At 38.0% G+C, this 14810-nt stretch overlaps 1 long non-coding RNA gene across 5 annotated transcripts in view; it reads right to left on the bottom strand.

The window, feature by feature from the left end:
• The window catches only part of LOC148130963 (uncharacterized), a 268594-nt gene that overhangs the window by 66958 nt on the left and 186826 nt on the right, over window positions 1–14810 (bottom strand). For 4 of the 5 annotated variants that reach the window (XR_015749516.1, XR_015749512.1, XR_015749515.1 and 1 more), the window contains 2 exons: window positions 2400–2990; window positions 1951–2056 (listed from right to left, as the gene is read on the bottom strand). This is a non-coding gene — a long non-coding RNA (uncharacterized LOC148130963). Of the gene's footprint in view, window positions 1–1950; window positions 2057–2399; window positions 2991–12516; window positions 12726–14810 lie in introns of all 5 variants that reach the window. The other variant, XR_015749513.1, reaches the window with a different exon arrangement.

Genomic DNA, 14810 nt, shown 5'->3' with positions numbered 1-14810 from the left:
ATTTTTCCTCTTTTCTTTCTAATGGTAGTAAATTGTTTTACAGCTTTTATTACAAAGTTTGGAAATATGTTTTTGGTACAAAATTCCCCTCTCTCCACAAGCACAGATACACTTAGATATAGATTCATTAAGGGAAAAAAGGAGGATTTATTTCCAATTAACTGATATTTCCAGTCAGCAATTAAAAAAATGCACTCTATAACTTTTCTCTCAAGGTTACCTATCTAAGCTTCCAGAAAATATAATATCTTTTAAGCATATTTATCAGAGAGACAATTCCATCAATTACTCCTCATATAATGAATTCTACAAGCTTAGATGTCATTGGCAAAGAAGTATTTTCTCTATTAATTATCATTGTCCCAATGAAATGTTATCAATGTTTGAAAAAAAATTATATTGATGATTTGAAGGAATGCCTGGAAATAAAGATTCAGATGAATCTCATACTGAAAATTCTCTTCTAATATTTGTAGAAATATGACTCCTGAACCTGAGAATAATTTAAATTCAACATTTTAAATCACACAGACCTTTAAAATTATGACTCCTAACCTATCTGATAATTGTCCATGTTAGCTGGAACTGTACTGTAAATATCAAAGATCTCAGTTGAAGAGATCTGATTTTCTTTTCTTAACCCCCCCAAATCATATTTTCTCATTCAGTTATTTCCTCCTTTCAATATTTGTGGCTTTGGTGTGTTTTTTTTTAAATGCAAGGACAACTGTATTTTAGTTGACCAGCTTCTCCAAAATAACCTCTCTCAGAGGAAAGCAAAGATTAGGTATAAGTAAGAGTGGTTTCCAGCCCATTATGTATGAATGTATATACCATATTTTCCTGAAAATAAGACCCATTCTTATAATTTTTTTAGCTCCAAAAGATGCATTAGGGCTTATTTTGGGGAAAGCATGGTATCAGGGTGATGATGGGGGACTGCCCCCCCAAGGACTGGGTGTAACTGGGCTTATTTTGGGGGTAGGGTTTATATTACAAGCATCCTGAAAAATCATGCTAGGACTTATTTTCTGGTTGGATTTTATTTTCAGGGAAGCATAGTATCAATTGTCTTTTACATTTTCTAAATATTTCTTTGGTGAGTTTGAAAATGCACTTGGAATTTTGAAGGAAAATATTTTTGAATGATATAGCACTATTTCTAGGAATATCCCCCACCACCCCAATAATGCAGTATATGATTATTGCTAGGTACAGTCCATTCTTTAGAGCAAGAATCTGAAACATGAAGTTTCAATGTCACCTATGACCTTCAAGCTCCATAGTTATGGTCTACAGCATGACTCTCTAAGCTTGGCAACTTTAAGACTTGTGGACTTTAACTCCCAGCATGGCTGGCTGAGGAATTCTGGGAGCTGAAAGTTCTTAAAATTGTTCCTGGTCTACAGAATCCTTTTAATCAGTGTTGGTTACAATTAATGGTCTGATTTCCTGTTATGTTGAGACAGAAAACCATTGGAAAAATCTATGTCAGGTAAATACGAAAAACAAACAATCATATAACCTCCTATCGAAGAAACTCTAAAGAATTTAGGGTAGAGATTGAAATGCTGATTTTGGCACCTATCTGATATGCACACCCAGTTGCACTGCATCATTACTCCCCCTCTGCAACTCTTGACCAATCTTTGTCACAAAAAGGTTAGTCATTTCTATTCAAAATAATAATAATGATGAAAATGGGAAGAAATGTAAATTCAGTGCAACTGAGCTTGACATCAAAATTTGTTCCTTTGCATCTCTTGCTTATTTCACAATCAGATTTCAGTTGAATTAAATCTGGATAAATAGATTTTGATGTCAATCATATATGATGTAGCAGACATCCTTGAGTGTGAAGGAGATGGTTCTTTAAGGACTTTAACTTTTCTCTGCTTTTACTGGCAATACAAATACATGCTTTAAAAATAATCCATGAAAGTTTGTTACCTGAATAATTGCACAAATCCTTCAAACATCAAAAGATACTTTAAATTGAATAATTTTCCTCAGCTTTGTGTCTGCCAGTTCTTCCAAGATTTCAGCTCATCCGAGACTATTTGAAGGACAGAGGGTTGAGGCAGAAAAATTTAATGGACTATTAAAAGACAATCTTTCAAAGTAAGCTTGTGCAAACCGATCAGATAATTGCATACTTTTCTATCATTTTAAATGAATATTCTTAGCATTATCTGGAAGCTTAATCTGTAGGTTTTTTTAATGACTGTTTTCTAAAATTAGGATGTAAGCTGTTTTGAATTGTTAAAGGAAAAAAATAAAGAAATAAACCCCCTCCAAATATCAAACCTCTGTTTGACAGAATATTTTGCAAAGGCTGAAAGTTCTTAAAACTGAGACTTTTAACTTCCCTAAATAGAACATTTAGTAACTAGACTTACTTAGATGTCAGAAACAGCTATAGCATCCTGGGTCATACAAACAGGCATCACATATTCTTCCACAACATCCACTATGTGTACACTTGCACTTCCCATTGTAGTGTTTTTCAAAGTGTCCTTTGGGGCATCCTGCTATGCTGCAGACAGAAGAATAAAGATTATTTGCCATGAAAAATGATTTATCACAAAGACCAAATCCATTCATTGAGCAAAACTATATGCATAGTAGGCTTACTGTATGTATTCAGGTTCATGTCTACTTCAGAATACAGTATATAGTTTTGGTAGCATTTGGTCATAAATGTGTAGAATTTTTACTTTTCAGAAATTCATTGAGAAATTTATGAGGGTTTTTTGTTGTTGTTGGTATGAAGGATTTAAACAATGGGCTTGAATTATAGGAGGCTTTGGTGAATACAAAGGGTGGTTGCTGAAGAAGCAAATCAAAACTATATAATTCTTATCTTTGCCGGAGAAATTTCCATTAATTCCTGGTAGACAAGGGCAATGCCGTGTTACTGGATCACAGGAACACACATTCTGTTGCTTGCAGAGGCTGTCATGTGCTCCATAATGTTTCCTTGGCACAAGCTGTAAGACAAATGAGCAAGAGACTTCTGACTGCATAAATCATGAAGAAAAATTATACTTCAGCTATGATGCTGGCATAGGAAGTAGACATAGATGAAGCATCTTGAATGCCTACAGCCTGGATATTAGACACCAAACTCAGAGGCAAAAAGAACACCTGCTACAGTACCAGACAGTACAGGCAAGTCCTTGACCTACGATCAAAATTGAGCCTCAAAATTTCTGTTGCTATGTGGGATATTTGTTAAGTGCATTTTGCCCCATTTTACAACCTTTCTTGCATCAGTTGTTAAGTGAATCACTGCAGTTGATAAGTTAGTAAACCGGTTGTTAAGTGTATATGGCTTCCCCATTGACTTTGCTTGTCAGAAGGTCACCAAAGGTAAATCACATGATCTTGGGACATAGCAACGGTCATAAACATGAACTGGTAGCCAAGCATCTGAATTTTGATCACATGATCATGGGGATGTTGAAAATGGTCAAAGGTCACTTTTTCAGTGCCGTTGTAACTTTGAACGATCACTAAATGAACTGTTGTAAGTCGAAGACTACCTGTAGTTCTGCAAACCAGTGTGACTCCAGAAAAAGGTGCTGCTTCAAACACCTTCCTAGCTTTGTGTACAAATAATTAAACTCACTTGGATGTTAAGCTGTCCCAGTATTATTATGAATAGAATAGAATAGAATAGAATAGAATAGAATAGAATAGAATAGAATAGAATAGAATAGAATAGAATAGAATAGAATAGAATAGAATAGAATAGGAGTTGGAAGGGACCTTGGAGGTTTTCTAGTCCAACCCCCTGCCTAGGCAGGAAACGCTACATCACTTCAGACAAATGGCTATCCAACATCTTTTTTAAAACTTCCAGTGTTGGAGCATTTACAAATTCTGGAGGCAAGTTGTTCCACTGATTAATTATTCTAACTGTCATGAAATTTCTGCTTGGTTCTAGGTTGCTTCTCTCCTTGATTAGTTTCCACTTCTTGATTAGTTTCCACTTCTTGATTAGTTTCCATTAGCTTATGGCTTTGTTACAGTAGCCAGGAGACCACAATGCTTTTGCAGAGTAACAATTTGGTTTGCCAAGATACCAGCCCTGTTATAGGAAACGCTTGAGTGCTTCTCAAGGTAAGCCACAGGAGGATACACTGGCTTTGCACCAAAGAGAAAGACAAGAAATTCTTCCTGCAGTGTCACTCAAGGCTCCTTCCTTTCCCAGAGCTGCCTCACAAACGGCAAACAGCATCAGGAATCTGACTCACTGAACAAAGCACCAGCTTGTCTCCCCACCAAAGTAGTACCTATTTATCTACTCACACAGAACATATTTTTAAACTGCTAGATGGGCAGGAGCTGAGGCAAATGATGGGAGCTCATGCTGCCATGGAGTGCTAGGGCATCGCTAGAGCTGGGTTATCAAATCATGTTGAGTAAGAATTCAATTTAATTAATTTTCAAAGTGATGGTACATAAGATGACTTGAGAACTTTGAAAACATTGTCAGAAGTGTGATGGTCACTTTCTTTATGCGTAATGACAGTCCAACCTTGGAGCAGTCACTGTTATTGCTCTCACAGCCATTATATTTTCCTGTATTTATACAATTGCTAGAATTTACGCTACAGTCATTTACAAAACTGTTCTCCAGAGAAATTGAAATGTAAATCCCTGTATGTCAACATGGTTTTAACTGCCAATTCCTAAATGTACATTGCATAAACTGTATGTACATTGTTACAATTCACCTGTAAAACATACAATAAACTAATCTGGACTATAATAATAATAGATTATTGATTAGCCACAAGGCTATATTGAAATATAAAATACAAAATGCAGAGCAGTAATAAGACCATATATATATATAAAAATATAAAAACACATAAGCCAACAAAATGCAAATCATTATTATTGTGTCTCTCCTACACATCTGCATTAGTTCTGAAGGACAACAAAGTTTTTTTAAAAGTATTATAATTATTATTTATTTAAAATAATGGGACTGAGGAGAGAGATAAAGCCCAGGCTCATTACAAAATACATTTGTATTAAAAGGTAATAGTGTGAGTTTCTTTTCTACTATTTCTGTAAATCTTCCTTTAAGTCTTCATCCAGCCTTAGCTTATCTGTACCGTTTTGGGAAAGGGCAGGGGGCAGGGCTTCATTTTTTTAAAAAAATATATCAAATTTCAAACATTTTCCCATTTTTGTTTCTTCCAATGTGGAGCTTATGTGGAACTCAAAGACATCTTAAAGAAGGATGATGCTAAAAGCATTCCATATCTGAACTGAATTCAATTTATTTAGTTTATTTATTTTTTAAATGTGGCAGGCCAATGCATTTTGAAAGGAACAAGAGACTGACTGGTTTTATCCTGATGCCTCACTGGTTAAAGCACTTTTTTTTGGACACTTCCAATCTTCCCAAGCTGAAAAGCTTTTTAAAAAAATAACCAAAATCTCATTAGCTTTATTCCCAAGTGTGACATCTCCACAAATATATTCTTGCTGATCATCACAGAAGGAATCCAATAAAGTATTGAAATAAAAAAGCTAAGGTGGTTTTCTTAAGTGAAGATTGGAAATCTAGACATCACACTTTTCTCCTCTGCACCCAGTGTATCTTCATCTGATGCACCAAGAGAGGCAATTCTCCCATTTTCTTTTTTAAGCACTATGTTCTTGTGCAGAGAACAAGTCTAAACTGTGTCAGCAGAGCTGTAAAAGGCACTCTTTCTCTCTGCTGGCTTAAACTAGGTTGAAACTTCCCAGCATGGATGTCAACAGACGAGAATCAAAATCAACAAGATGGCAGATGGAGCATCATGATACCAGTGATGTCACTTTTTTTTCATGCATGGGGCATACAAAAAAATGGAGCTTGCATCAGACACTCTATGCCAATTTTATGCCAACAGAAGAACAGAAGTAGCACCCTGCTGGGCCAGACTGGGCCTCATCTAGTCAAGCAATCTGTTCTCACAGTGGCCAATCAATTGCACAAGGAAGCCCATTAGTCTTCCAGCAGATGGCCTTCAAAGCCAATCAAGGCTAATAGCTATTGATCTCCAATGATGTTTCATGGTGCTTCCGAGACTCTCTATAGTCTATATAAGTCAGTAAAGAATCTGTATTACACATTAAGAGCAAAGCCACTTTATTGAACTGATTGCCCTTTGTATACCCTCCCATTGCCTTTTCCTCTGCCTTTGCTTTAGCTTAACAGTAACCATGACTTAACCATGACTTAAATTGGTCTAAGCCAGGGGTGTCAAACTCAAGGCCCGCGGGCCGGCCTGGCCCATAGGGTGCTTAGATTTGGCCTGCAGAGCCACCCTGGAAACAGCAAGGGACCAGCCCATGGTGCCTCTGCCAGTAAAAATGGAGCTTGGAAGGGCCACGTATGGCCTTTATGAGTTCCGTTTTCACTGGCAGAGGGTTGCAGGAGGCCATCACAGCCAGAAACAGAGCTCGGGAGCCCATTTTCACTGGCAGAATGCTCAGGCCACCATAGGCTCTCCCGACATCAAGCTGGCCACGCCCAGCATGGCCACATCCACCCCAGCTCCCCGAAGTCAAATACAACCCTGATGTGGCCCGCAATGAAATTGAGTTTGACACCCCTGTTTTAACCACTTTTTAGTGTCATCCAAACTGGTAGCCAGCACCACAACTCATCATAGTGAATTCCACATTTGTGTTGCATGTATGTCTCTCTGTGTGTTTTTTCTGTAAAATTGAGTCCATAACCTCTATCTCTGAAAGGGAAACAATTGGCTTCGATTGTATTTCCAGTAGATTGATTTTAATTTCTCTCATCGTAATCTGCTTCCATAATTCTATGGGATAGATTACGCAAAGAAAAGTAGAAGTCATGCTAGCTTAAGGTCAAACTGTTACATTAAAAAGCGATGATGATTCAAAGAGCAACTATTACTTTATAAATCCACTTTGTGATGAATATAAATTATTTTGATAAGTTATCTTGTAAAAAGAACTGGCAAAACCCCACCCATACTTTGAAACAGAATTTTCTCAAATATTCATATGGAATAATTCCACATTTTATAAAGGGTGCTTTTTTGTGGTTATTTTGACAGGTATATACCGCTATATTTTTGCCTTTGCTGGAATTTTGTGTACTTGTCCTAAAACTGCTGACCCATGTAGGATAAAACAAAGCCAAAAGAATCTACATCTATGTCTGTCTGTCTATCTCTTTATCTCTTATATCTATAACTATCTCTATCTATCTATCTATCTATCTATCTATCTATCTATCTATCTATCTATCACAGTTGATTGGTTATCTGAAAGATGAAAAGCTAGTGCTGAATGTGCAAAATTCCTAGACCAAAACAAGAAAAAAGGGAGGTTAGTGTGGCAATTAACCTTGAAATGGGTGCTAACATTATTAGGGAATATATTCAACACAGGGAAAAAGAGGAAAGCATAATCAATGAACTAAGGTTAGAGGCCAGAATAGAATTAATTAATGTAGGTTATTGGAACTAGCAATATAGCTTTCCCTGCAAATGTCACAAAAAAGATGGTAGGCAGTATTCTAGTTCATATTCAAGTTCCTGGTTCACCCCTCTCTATGAAACCTGACAATTTTCTTTCAGTGTAATCTTTCCTGGCTGTACCTTGCCTCCTTGTGCAATCACAAACACACACACAAACACACCCTCACACACACACCCTCACACACACACACACACACACACACACACACACACACACACACACACACACACAGAGGAACTAATACTGCATTTTTTCATTATTCCACTTTTCTATTTTAAAAGCATCCAGTTCATTTTAATGGCACTATAGAAGGGGAGAGAAAGTTCACTTTTGCTATCTTTTCTTCTCGTTGCCAGTCCTGAGTGAATTCTGACAATTATCTGTTTTCTAATAAATATTTTGTTTGTGCTAATAAGGTATGTGAAGTACCTAGAGCATTCTGGACTTGCTGTGTGAATGCTATCTGTTTAGCTGATTTGTGATTTACAATGTGGAAAAGAGAAGAAAGAATGTAAGTCTCCTATTATATACCCTAAAAATATGCTTGTTTTACAGTACTTTTGCCCCAAACCACCTAAGATATTTAAGAAACTATACCTAGAAAAGTTATAGGACATATTACAATCAAGCACAGAAATTTCACAGCGGGATATCCTAGCACCCATTTCAGGACTTGCAGAAACACATATATCTTGCAATGCCTGAAAAATCAATGAAAACCTAACCTAAGCATAATCCTAAATCTAACTCTTTTTGCTGGGTTGTTTAATTGTAGTATAGGTAGTCCTGGACTTATGACTGTAATGGAGCCTGCCCATCACAGTTGTATGTCATGAAGGTCATAAAATGAATGAGTCATGCGACTGACCTGATTTGATGGCCTTTTTGTGGCAGTTCCTTAGCAAATGCAGCAGTTGTAAAATGAATGATTGTTAAGTGAACCACAGCTTCACTATGGATATAGATTTGCCAAAAATTAAAGTACTGTAAATGCTACCGTGTTTTACCCCAAATAAGAATAGGTTTTATATTCATTTTTGCTCCGAAAGAGATATTAGGGCTCATTTTTTGGGAAATGATGACCTTAACTGGGGCTTATTTTGGGGTAGGGTTTATATTACGAGCATTCTGAAAAATCATGCTAGGACTTATTTTCTCATTGGGGCTTATTTTGGGGAAAACATGGTAGCTTTTGACAAAAACTGTCACAAAAGATGGATTGGGCTGTAAATGCAGCCTGGTTGCTGAGTGCTTGAAGTTTAGCCACCAGATTGCGGGGGAGATGGGTGTTGACAATCAGAATTTTGAATATGGATTGTAAGTAGCCTTCAGGTTGGTCTCTTGCAATCCTGAATGGTTGCTAAGCAACCAATTGTAAGCCAAGGACTATCTGTAAAGACAAAAACTTCCTTGAACTTGAATCTCAGTGACTAGATGGACATAACCATAGTTTTCTTGGTAAGGATACAGGGGCTGACCTTGCTTTCTTCTACTATTGTACTTTGTTGTATATCTATTGTATTTTTCATGTATATAAGTCTAGTACTAGTATATAAGTCTTTAATCTGGAACAAACAATTTAAAGATTCTCACTGGCTTATAGAGACCATAAAACCAAAAGAACCGTCTGTGACATAAAATAGCCATTAAAACAACACCCAAATATAAAATTACAATAAAAAGATAACGATAGCATGATAAAATAAGGAGATTTCTCAAAACAATTCAATATTTAAACTTTCCTGAACTCTAGGAAAAGTGGGGATAGCCTGATGTCTATCAGGAAGCTTCAGCTCCCCAAATTTAAAACAGTTTCTGTTTGATCTTCATGGATAGTAGTACAGCAATGGTGGTTCTGTGTCATAGTAACTTACAAAGCATAGAATATGTTCCCTTTAGATCTATCCTATCTTAGATTGGACAATCTTTTAAAATGGTTTTTTTAAAATTACTTTTAGGTTGAATTCACAGATTGTCTTAACCCATTACCGAAATTTACAAACAGTTGCTGCTATGCCTAAGTGACTCTTGATAATAACCCTGTGATATATCTCCCACCTAGCTAAATGGAAGATGTGGTAGATATCATCAGATGGAATTTGGGGCTCTGGGGGATTGTGGGGGACAAAACTAGCTAGAACTGAATCCCAGCAAATCAGAAACCATTTTTTTCAGAAACCATTTGGTTCTGTGTTGACTCCAGTGCTTGTTCTGAATGGGATCATGCTGCCCTTGAAGGAACAAGTCTGAGATTTGGGGATTTTGTTGGATTCCAAGATTCTGCTCAATGAACAGATGGAGGCCATGATGGGATCTTTGTCCAAGATTCTTTTGAGCCAATTGCAGCTCTTTTTGGATCCTATGTTACTCATGCCCTCATCCCGACTACCATGTGCTTTACTTGGGGCTACTTTTAAAGATGACCCAGAAGCAAAATGCACCAGCTCAGTTCCATGCCAGCTTGTTTGAGTACAGTTCAAATGTCAGGTTCAGAATATTTGGGGCATTATCTTCTCTGAATCTGCCCATCCTGTGCATTCAACCCAGGATAGAATACTCCAGATATTTCACCTAGGACTATAAGGGAAAAAGTTATTGTCTTTTCCCTAAAATCTGGATGACTGCAGTGCCAACATTTAAATGGTTGGAGAAGACCACATTCTTCTGCCAAGCATTTGTGTCTTAAAATATGACCTTGCTTTTAAGTTTTTGGTCTGGCTTGACATCTTATTTTAATGTGAATGTTAAGCTAATTTTAATAAATGGTTTAATTAAGCATGGTTTTAAAGGATTGCTTGAGGTTTATAATTTTATGATTTGCCTGGAGTTTTGTGGATATAGGAAATGGGACGGGAGTAGGATATCAATTGCATTATCTCTCCAGCTTTCTTCATATGGGAAATCTCAGGACATTCTTCATTTCCTTCTAAATTAACTTTCCTACTGACTCTTATTAATCTGGAGTCTCTGTACTATTGCTTTCAATGGATGGTATCAATTAAATGTTGTGAAGCAGCCTTAGAAACAAAATTACTTCATGTAATGCATGGCTTGTAATCTCCCCAAAGCAGGTAAAGTGGGGAAATTTTTCAGAGAGATCAGACTAGTTAAGGTGTTTTATGGGAATGTAAATAGTGGTTACAGAGTTATGGTTCAAACCAACCATCAGGAGAGTGCAATGGATACTAACCATCTCTTTAAACAGTGTTATGGGAAGGTGGATGGAGATAGTAAGGAATACAGCAGTTGTAGTGATCAGCAAAGGAAATATGGCAGGAAACAAGGAGGAAGCCCATCTTAGAAAACAAAGTTTGGAAATGATAGGGTTAATACCTAATTCCACTCTCCAATCTCAGCTGATCAACTAGATAACAGGGGCTCCAACAGATGGTGCTGAATTCCTAAATGTCAATGTAATGGTGTATGGGGAAGACCATGGGGAATGGGGTAAAGAGATGCTGCCCAGGGAATGATCTGATAAGAGACAGATGAGCCCTCAGCTGCATAGTGGATGGAGCAAGAGGCTTGGAAAGGACTTTCATACTTGCAAGATTCTTTGTAAGTAGCTTTACAATGAAATAGAAATCGCTTATCTGGTCTGCCTGGTATGGCGAATACTTTGCCTATAATTTAAAAAATCTTCTAATTTGATCTTGGACCTGCTTTTGTATCTGACTTGCAAATTCTAATTCGGCCAGCAACCCAAATTTCAGAACACAACTGGATTGGGGCACTGTTTGTGAGGTTGTAAGGCATTAGTTAGTGTCTCAGAGTCTCCAAAAAAGCTTGTTTTATATATTTATGTATCTATGCTGTGTATATTTATCGATTGGTTGGTATTTTTAACTTTCCTTTCCAGCAACTGGAATATAAAGACAACTAACTTATACAAATCTCTTTTCAAAGCTGAGCACAATAGTTTTCATGCAAAGCTGGCACAGAACGCATTCTTGTTTTTGAACAAGAATGAGATGTAGATCTGTTTTTGCCTCAGAAACTGACACAGATTAACTTAGGTGGGAAGTGACTGCTGTGAAGAGGAACAACTGAGAGAAACATGTGCCATCTGGAGAGGAACTGTGAGAAAAGGCAAAGAAAGAGACATGAAAGGCCTACTGGTTTGCCTGCCTTCAGCCCACAATCTGTGCAGGTTGTGACTCTAGTCTCAGAACTTGGCTGAGAAGAGAAGCATCTGGAAAAGCTGGCAAACAGATCAAAATCTGTAATGAGGAGACCTTGCGCTCTTATCTCCCACCTGTGCCCTTTTCTTGTTTTCAAAATTGGATCCTGTCTTCCATTTTGTGCAATAACAAGAGAAGTTCGAGGCTTAAACCTGTGAATCTAGCCACCCACACTCATACTTTAGTAAGCACTTGAGGGCAAATGGATAATTCCTTTGTTACAGAAGTGGACTCGGCATTCAGACTTGGTTAGCCTGTGGAAAGAAAAGAGAGTCCTCTCTTCACACATTCTTCCTTCTGGATTCAAAACCACCTGAAAAGATGTCTCTTCCTGGAATTCCGGCTAAGTATGTTGTCTTAGAATTCCTAAGGGGTGCATTTTTGCATAGGAACACTTTCTTGTATAAGGGGCTACAGGTAGTCCTCAACTTACAACAGTTCATTGAGTGACCATTCAACATTAAAATGGCTGAAAATAGTGACAAGACCATTTTTCACACTTATGACCTTTGTAGCAGCCCCGTGTTCATGGGATCAAAATACAGATGCTTGGCAACTGGTTCATACTCAGGACATTGCAGTGTCCCAAGATCATGTGATTCCTTTTAATGACCTTCTGACAAGCCAAATCAATGCGGTAGCCAGATTCACTTAACAACCATAGTATTAACAACTGTGGCAAGGAAGGTCATAAAATGGGTGCAAAGCTCACTTAACAAATGCCTCACGTAACAACATAATTTGGGGGCTCAATTGTAGTCGTAAGTCGAGGACTATCTGTGTTGAGATTTAATGCGGCCACCTCCAACACCTGATTTTTGTGCACTGAGTTGAAGATGTCTTTCCACACACCGTTCCCTTGTTTCTGTTGGTTCTCCTGGATTAAATAAAGGCTGATTTTACAATGTTGTGCCTGCACCATCAGGCAAAAGTATCAAAGGAAAAATGACAGAAATGGTCTATGGACAAGACCGGCCAGGTTGTTGCTCCAAAGGACATTTGTGACAATGTGTTTAACTTCTGAAAAGAAAAGAAAAAGTATTATATCCTAGGTCAGGGGTTGATTTCATTGAGGGCAGCATCAGGGTTGTTTGACTTTGGGGGGGCATGGGCAGGGGGGGTGGCCAGCTTGACATCACACTCATCAAGGTGCCTGAGGTGGCCCAAGCCCTCTGCCAGAGAAAAGGGGCTCCCAAGCTCCGTTTTCAGTTGCAGTGGCCTCCTGCAACCCTCTGCCAGTGAAAACAGACCTCCGGTTTTGTTGGCAGAGGCACTGCAGGCCAGCCCTTCGCTGTTTCCAGGGCAGCTCCGCGGGCCAGGATCCGGCCCTCGGGCCTTGAGTTTGACACTCCTGTCCTTGGTAATTAAACAAATAAGTTACCAGAAAAACAAACAGAATGAAGAGGAAAAGAAAAAGAAAAGGAATGTCAGAACTATAAGGAATGCCCACATCTACTCCTCTTTTCAGGAAGGAACAATAGCCTGAGAGAATACTGGAAAGACTTCAAGAGACAAAAAAAAAAGATGTTCTCCTTTTTTACATCAAGGGAGGTGGAAGCAGAGTGGATAGAAACGGTGTGTGTGTGTGTGTGTGTGTGTGTGTGTGTGTGTGTGTGTGCTTGGCATCACCACTTTCTATACTCTCACTTAATTTGCAATGTCACAATTCCTTCCTTCCAAAAGTTATAAGAGTCAATGAGAAACAAGCAAATTACAATGCAAGACCCACAATCTTCATCAGGGAAATAAATATACCTCTCATCACACATCACATACGCAGATCTTCTATTTCATGTTCAAGAGGAAATCCTGATTACAAGTAGCTTCTGAAGCATGAAAAATTATAGTTCCACTTCCTTCTGCATTGTTAAGAGCCCACCTCCCTGCAGGATTGGCACAAGGCTTTAAAAGGTGCAGAGAAACAAGGTTCATGGGAAAGCAACACAGATAAATCAGGAAACTAGAAATTCTATTCTATTAGAGAACAAATGGAAGAGGCTGGAAATTTTAACCTTGAGAAGACAAGGCAGAGGGGTCTATGACAACATTGTTCAAATATAGTAGAAGCCCAATAATGGAATCAAAATCCTAGTGAGATGATGCCTCCTTCCTGCCTGGCTCTGTTTAAGTAAGGTTAGGATTAAAGGTCTTTTACATCGGAATCCTACATTAAGCAGAATATTGGATCCAAAGATCTTCCAACTTTTTTGACTCTATAATTCTATTCTGGTTTTTTTTTTTTCTACAATCCTGTAATTCCTTTTATTTTATTTTATTTATTTATTTTGTTTGTCAAGCATGTATGAGAAAACAAGTATAAGTATGAACATAACATATAAACATATAAAAATAAACAGGTATAAGTATATACATAACAAATGAGTACAAATAAATGGATAAATGGGAACAGTAGGACAGGGATGGCAGGCATGCTGGTGTGCTTATGTACTCCCCCTTAGGAATGGAGTGAGGTCCAAGGTAGACAGTTTAAGGTTAAAGTTTTCGGGATCTGAGGATGTAACAACAGAGTCTGGTAGTTAGTTCCATGCATTGACCACTCTGTTGCTGAAGTTGTATTTTCTGCAATTGAGTTTGAAGCGGTTTACTTTGAGTTTGCATCTATTGTTTGCCCATGTATTATTGCGGTTGAAGCTGAAATAGTCATTGATAGGTAAGATGTTGTAGCGGGCAATTTTGTGTACTAAGGTGAGTAGATCAGACTATAGATGGCATCGTTCTAGGTTGTCCAGGTCCAAAATTTCAAGCCTGGTAGCATAAGGTATTCTATTGCAAGCAGAGGAGTGGAGAACTCTTCTCATGAAATACCTCTGGATTCACTCAATTGTATTAGTCCATTATACAGTGTGTATTCCAGGCAGATGAGCTGTATTTATCAGGGTGGAGTCAAGGTTACTAAATGGAGCTGAGCATTTACTGGTTGGATGCCCTTCCTGATGCCTACACGGAGTTTGCAACAGATATTTTCTCTTTACACTCTGACAGAGAAACATTGTCATTGCCTAGGATTGAACTCTCAGCCTTTCAAGCACGAGACGAGCGTCTTCACCTCTAAGTCAGGCCGTTGCTCCTGTGACTCTATTTGGT

The sequence above is a fragment of the Notechis scutatus genome, chromosome 4, assembly GCF_049901735.1.
Source record: "Notechis scutatus isolate UNSWTSFEM ecotype Mainland chromosome 4, rNotScu1.2, whole genome shotgun sequence".
In the NCBI taxonomy this organism is placed as follows: Eukaryota; Metazoa; Chordata; class Lepidosauria; order Squamata; family Elapidae; genus Notechis; species Notechis scutatus.
The sequence above is the reverse complement of the archived record's forward strand: the minus strand, read 5'-3'. Positions and strand labels throughout refer to the sequence as shown.